Genomic DNA, 7509 nt, shown 5'->3' with positions numbered 1-7509 from the left:
TGATGCTGCCGACATATCATCCTTACATAGTGCTCATCAGACACTGAGCTCCATTTTTTGCTTTTAAATTGTGGAGTTTTTTAAGTTTATTTACTTTTATTTTATGTACATTGGTGTTTTGCTGGGTTCCCTGGAATTGGAATTATAGATAGTTATGAGATGTAGGTGCTGGGAATTGAACCTGGGTCCATCTGGAAGGGCAGCCAGTGCTCTTAACCACTGAGCCATCTCTCCAGGCCCCCGAGCTCTGTTTAAGTATGCTGCAGGCATTTACCCTTCCCAGTGACTGTCTGAGGTTACTCCTATTCTCTCCATTTACAGCTTAGGAAATGGGAGTATGAGGAGCTGAAGTAGCTTGCTCAAGCAGGAGCTGACATCCAATCCCCAGATAAAGTCAAATATTCCCCTAGTCACCTGATCTCTCCTTCCAAAGGGGCCCATTCCGCCTTTCTTTGCAGCAAAGTCAACCAGTTACACAGCAGAGACTAGATTATGGCCCCGCCTTTCTAGATGTGTTCTGATCATTTACAACATCCACTTTCCCTATCCACTCCCATGGTGCAGACACCACTAGTTAGGACGTCTTCTTAAAGTTACTTTGTGCTTAATTGCGTGTATGTCTGTGTGCTGGCTACACACAAACTAGAGTTATCTGAAAGGACACCACCTTTAATCTCAGCAACAGGAGGCAGAGACAGGCGAATCTCTGTGAGTTCGAGGCCAACCTCATCTATGGAGCAAGTTCCAGGATAGCTAGGGCTACACAGAGAAACTCTGTCTCAAAAAACACAAACAAACAAACAAACAAAGAAAAAGAAAAAAGACAAAGACCCTCTGGCTATAGGGTATTTTCTTTATTGATGATCCATGGAGGGGAGGCACAGCCCATTGTGGGTGGTGCCATCCCTGGGCTTGTGGTCCTGTGTTCTGTAAGAGAGCAGACTGAGCAAGCCATGGGGAGCAAGCCAGTAAACAGCGCCCCTCCATGGCCTCTGCATCAGCTCCAGTCTCCGAGTTCCTGCGACGTTTAGTTCCTGCCCTGTTTAGTTCCTGCCCTGACTTCCTTCAATGATGAACAGCAGTGTGGAAGTGTAAACCAAATAAACCCTTTCCTCCCCAATTTGCCTTTTGGTCACGGTGTTCTGCCACAGCAACAGACACCCTAAGACACCTGTGTTTGTATGTGGGCACGTGAACGAGAGTGCAGGTGCCTTCGGAGCCCAGAGCTGCAGGTGGGCGTGGGCACTCAGTGCTGGTACTGGCAACTGAACTCCGGTGAGAACGCTGCACGAGCAACAGACTCTGCCAACTCCTGAGCCAGCTCTGCAGCTCCAACTTAGGACTTCCTTCCAGTCCTTCATAAACTGCAATATTTAGTCAGTGTGGCAGTTAATGTCTGTAATCTCACATGGAAGACAGCAAGGCAGAAGGATTCCATAAATTAGAATATAGTCTGGGCTACATGATTAGGTTAGACCTTGTTTCACATCAAACAATTATAGTCAGTCTCAGCTGCACACACTTGTCCCAGCTACATGAGGGGCTGAAAAGGAGGTTCTCTTGGGCCCAAAAGTTCAAGGCGAGCTGACTACTAGCAAGATCACCTCCCTGTTCCTTCACTGACCCCACCAGGTAGTCCAGGCTGGCCTCAAACTCAGAGATCTGCCTTTGCCTCCTGAGTGCTAGGATAAAGGCATGCCATATGTAATTATCTGGAATAGCAACAAGGACTCTTAACTGAGAGTCAGTTTTCAGTACTTATTTTTTAAATAATTCTTTTTTGGGGGTAGAAGAGCTGAAGAGATGGCTCAGCAATTGAGAGCACTGGCTGCTCTTCCAGAGAACATGGGTTCAGTTCCCAGAACCCACATAGTGGCTCATAAGTGGTTGAAAATTCAGGTACAGGGGATCCAACATTCTCTTCTGGCCTCCATGGGCACTAGGTATACACCTAGAACAGACATGCGTGCAGACAAAACACACATACATATGAAATATTAAAAAGAAATGTTACATTAAAAATAATAACTTTGCCAGGCAGTGGTGGCGCACGCTTTTAATGCCAGCACTTGGGAAGCAGAGGCAGGCAGATCTCTGTGAGTCTGAGGCTAGTCTGGTCTACCAGAGCTAGTTCCAGGACAGGCTCCAAAGCTACAGAGAAACCCTGTCTCAATAAATACATACATACATACATACATACATACACACATACATACATACATAACTTTGCCGAGCATAGTGAGCACACGCCTTTAATCCCAACACTTGGGAGGCAGAGACAGGCAGATCTCTGTGAGTTCAAGGCCAACCTGATCTACAAAGAGAGTTCCAAGACAATCAGGACACAGAGAAACCATGTCCTCAAGAACAAAACAAAAACCTAAGATTGAACCTAGGCTTTTGTACATATTAGGCAAATGTCTACTAAGCCTTTTCCTGGCCTGAAAGATTTACTCTTAGACACTCCCTATTTATATATATTATATTTCTATAAATAGAATTTTCTACATTTCCATCATAGTTTATTGCTATGACTTATAAACATGATTAAAGTCGTCCCCCTACACTAGCAAACTTACTTAGCATACAGGTAGGATGAGAGCCCGAGGCATGACCCAGGTTTCTCCTGCCCTTCCATCTGGAACCATGTCGGACAGACTCATCCTTCTAGCGGAGGCTCAGCTCCATCTCCCAGGCTCAGAGTCTCTCTGATTCCTAACTTCTCTGTGAATTGACCTCCAAAGCCTGGCACTCAGCCTTCCCTGGTGTGTCAGGTGATTGTGAGAAATCGTCAGACACGTGGTACAATGGTGCGGGAGAATTATCTGTATTCTGTCAATCATGTATTTTAATAAAACGCTGATTGGCCAGGCAGGCAGTATAGGCGGGAAAGCCAGACAGGAAGTAGGGGTGGAGCAAAGAGACTGGGAGTATTCTGAAAGCAGAGCTCCCTCAGCCACTCCTGTACAGACCACCGAAGAGGCAACATGTAAGCTGTCACAATGAGAAAGGTACGGAGCCATTATGGCTAACATAGATCAGAATAATGGGTTAAGATAAGTTATAAGAACTAATAAGTAGCCTGACCTAATGGGCCAATCAGTTTATAACCTTATGGAGTCTTGTGTGTGATTTTCCTTGGGACTTGCTGGCTTGTTGGGGTACTGGGCGGGACAGAAACCCCAACAAGCCGGCCCTCGTGTTACAGTACCAGGGTGGGGATGGCACTTCTGTGTAGTGTTTATATGTTACCCTCTGGGACAGCCATCTGTGGTGGCACCAGCAGGATCTATGCTACATGAAAATCTGATCACAGCATCAGTTGTGGATTTCATGTTCATGTTTGTACCTCCCTACCTTGATTTCTATGTTGAAATGCTGGCCCTCATGTGACGGAGCCTCGGGAAGGTGATTGCCTAGCTGAGGAACGCTCCTGGTGGGATTGTGCATATGTAAGAAGTATATATGGGGGCTGGAGAAATAGCTCACGAGTAAGAACACTTACTCTTAAAAACAAACAACAACAAAGAACAAATCTTATGCTTTGTTTTTTGAGACAGTGTTTCCCTGTGTAGCCCTGGCTTTCCTGAAACTCACTCTGTAGATCAGGCTGGCCTCGAACTCACAGAGATTTGCCTGCCTCTTCCTGCCTCCAAGGTGTGTGTCACCACTGTTGGGCAAATCACATGGATCTTTTGGTACTTTTATAGGGTTCAAAAGTCAAACTAGGGCTGGAGAGATGGCTCAACAGTTAAGTGCACTGGCTGTTCTTCCAGAGGACCGAGTTCAATTCCCAGCACCCATGTGACAGCTCACAACTGCCTGTAGCTCCAGCTCCCTGGGAGCTCACACCTTTATACCAATAAATAAAATAAAATAAATTATAAATAAAATAAAGTAAATTATTTTTTTTTAAAAAATCAAACTAATAGGAGCCATGCAAGCTGGCACACGTCTGTAATCCCCAGTACGGTGAGACTTCTCTTAAAAAACAGATATAGGATATGGAGAGATGACTCAGTGAGAAAGAATGCTTCTTGTTCTTCCAGAGGGCTTGAGTTCCATGCACTGAGACTTGGCAGCTCACAACTGTCAGGAACTCCAGTTCCAGAAGATCTGATGCACTTCTAGCCTCTTAGGGAGAATGCACACACACACACACACACACACACACACACACACACTAAAAACCAAATACACATACTTTACATGTATACATATAAAATGAAACTCTGTAGATTAAAACTCTTACTCTAACAAATTTTCTAACCACCATGCAATACCGCAGGGGAGGTTTCTCCTATTCTCTAGTGCATAGCAGTGGTTGTAGGGTCTGTCTGTAGACTTGTCCTGTGTGTGTGAGTGCTGTGCCTGTCTGTGCGCACCATATGTGTGCTATTATGGATGACTGGAACCACAGTTATGACTAGTCTAGGTGTTGGGGATTTAAATCCTTTTTGAATGTGCTCTTAACTTTTGAGCCAACTCTCCAGCCCTGGAACTCTTCTTAGAAAACTTCCCAAGATTTCTTTCTTTTCTTTTCTTTTCTTTTTTTTTTTTTTTTTTAAGTTTTTGAGATAGGATTTCTCTGTAGCTTTGGAGCCTGTCCTGGAACTAGCTCTTGTAGACCAGGCTGTCCTCGAACTCACAGAGATCTGCCTGCCTCGGCCTCCCTAGTGCTGGGATTAAAGGTGTGTGCCACCACGGCCCAGCTCAGACTCTTGATCTATAACACAGGCTGGTTTCAAACGAATGTTTATTCTGCTTTAGCCACCTCAGGACTCAGCTTCCAAGCTTGCTTGCCTACAGGTGTTGTTTTCTTTCTTTCTTTCTTTCTTTCTTGTTTTTCCTTTTTGTTTTGTTTTTTTGAGACAGGGCCTCCCTCTCTACATAGCAATGGCTCTGGCTGTTCTGAAACTCACTATGTAGACCAGGCTGGCCTCAAACTCACTGAGGTCTGTCAGCCTCTGCCTCCCAGGTACTGGTAGTAAAGAGTGGAGCCACTTCCCCTGACCAGTGTTATTTTTCTTGTAACATTCTAACCGACCTTATTCTAACTAGTTACTTGACCCATCTGTAAGGTGGCTTGTTTGTTTTTTCAGTGCCTGGAGGCCAGGGGGTGAAATCCAGGGCTTTGTGAATACTTACTCCCACTGAACAGCTCACCCTTAATCCCTCTATCATCTTTACACTAAAATTCTAGGACGAAATAGTGGCCTGGTGACCCAGTGTCACCCATAAGAACAGCATGCATGCAATGAAGAGGATTGGGTTTAGGAGGTTATCAGAGCAAGCAATGTTTGCTGTCTGATATATGTCCAGGAGGGGACAGCCAGGCTGAGACCTCTAGAAGGCCTATTGATTCCAGATCCGAAGAATATTTGTACTATAGACTGGGAGGCCTCGACTTGTACGTCAGGTAAAGACACAGAAGCGAGGGTGGTTTGAGGAATGGGAGGTCCTGGGTGGAATTCTAGAAGGTGGCCAAGTGCTCATTCTCAAACACACTTCTGAGACATGGACCTCTGGAGCTTCTTCTCTGTGGTCTATGGGCTTGAGAAAGCCACAGCCTGAGTGCTGTCTGCAGAGGGAACAGAGGCCAAGGTTATTCTTGACTCCTGGGGACAAAGCAGGTAGAGAGAGGGAACTAAGGTCTGCTTCAGTGCCAACACAGCAAGTACGGCAGAGAGAACCCATAACACAGAGAAGAAGGTCAATCCAGCACAGTCTGTCCCTTCCTCCACAGAGACATCTCAAGTAGGGTATGAACAGGCTGCTGGGACAGCCCTTCTTCTTTCTTTTCTCCCCTTTCTCCTCTTCCCCCTTTCCTTATAACTGCTGGGAGTGCTGGGACTTGAACTCAGGGCCTTGTGCATGTGAGGAAAGTATTTTAACACTGAGTCCCAGTCCCTAGCTGGTGATCTTAGTTATAGCACAGACCCTGCAGCTAGGGGTGTAGTTCACAGGCAGAGGGCTTGCCGCACATGCACGAAGTCCTGGGTTCAGGCCCCAGCAATGTGCAATCCAGGGCATGGTGGCACAATTCTGTAACCCCAACACACCGCTCTAATCATCCTCCATTACACAGTAAGCTCCAGGCCTGCATACACAAGGCCCTACCTAAAAAACCAACACCTGCTGGAGGACAGGCAAAAGTCCCCCTCCAGGTCTGTCTGCTGTGCAGGTTCTCAGCAAGAAACCCCAACAATAAAACCAACACATGAAGGGCAGATCCTAGAGCCATGTCTGACTTCAAATCCTAACAAGGGCACTTACTAGCCACATGACCTTAGGCACACCAATTCTAGTTTCCTGTTGTGGAAAAGAAAGACAGCAACAGTACCCCCATCTCACATGGTCATGTGGTTTCCAATGCTTTTTTTTTTTCCTACATTTTTTTGTGGCCCAGGCAGACCTCAAATTCATTATGTAGCTTAGGATGATCTTGAACTTCTGATTCTCCTAGCTCCACCTTCTGAGTGCTGGGATTACAAGCGAGTATCACTGTCCTGGTTTATGCAGTGCTAAGTGTAAAACCCAGGACTTCATGCTTGTCTCATGTGCTCTACTAGCTGAACCACCATGCACAGCCTTTGCTTTGCTTCTTCAGACCGGGTTTCATGTAACCTGTATTGGCCTCAAAGTTGGTAAGTAACTGAGGCTGGCCTCGAACCCCTCATCCTCCTGCTTCTACCTCTCAAGTGCTGGGATTACGGGTGTGTGAATTAAAATTATAATTTGGGATCAATGAATTAAAATTATAAAATATTTATATTGGTGCTTCATGCATATATTAGTGTGTTACACAAATATTAAATGCAGAAGTTCATTTGTGTTACACAAATATTAAATGCAGGAGTTTCATTCATTAATGACCAGCTAGTATGTGCCAGGTACCATGGTGGGTACTGGAGACCCAGCAGTGTATAGGGCAGGTGAAAATTCCTGTCCTCACAGACTTTATATTCTAGTGTTAAGAAAAATATAGGGCCTGAGAGGTGCAGGTGGAGACAGAAGAAATGTGCATGATTGGCAAGACTGCTAGCCTAGCACCTGGTGCACAGTGGGGCTCAGGAGATGGCAAGGATAGGAAGATAATGGACAAGTGGCAGCGTGGAAGCTCTGGCAGAGGTATTGGGCTACTGAAATCCTCAGAGGAATAGTACCCACCATCACCATCCAGATCAGCAAACACACAACGTCAGCCCATAGCAGGCAACCATTCCGTCCTTGTTTCTTATTTAGTTCTTATCAAACACTAGGAGTTTAATGCTACTGTTCTCTCTCTCTCTCTCTCTCTCTCTCTCTCTCTCTCTCTCTCTCTCTCTCTCTCTTCAGACGGGAACTAAAGCAGAGAGGTTAAATGACCTGCAGGTTAAATGAATGAGCCCAACCCAGGTCACCTGGTTCTGGATTGTGAGGATCAGACCTGTAGGCATCCAGGACAGGACAGGTTGCTAAGCCTGACGACCATTAGAGCTTGAGTTTAAGACAGACAGATGGAATATA

The sequence above is a fragment of the Myodes glareolus genome, chromosome 7 (assembly GCF_982192425.1).
Source record: "Myodes glareolus chromosome 7, mMyoGla1.1, whole genome shotgun sequence".
NCBI classification, from domain to species: domain Eukaryota; kingdom Metazoa; phylum Chordata; class Mammalia; order Rodentia; family Cricetidae; genus Myodes; species Myodes glareolus.
This window is presented reverse-complemented; position numbering follows the sequence as displayed.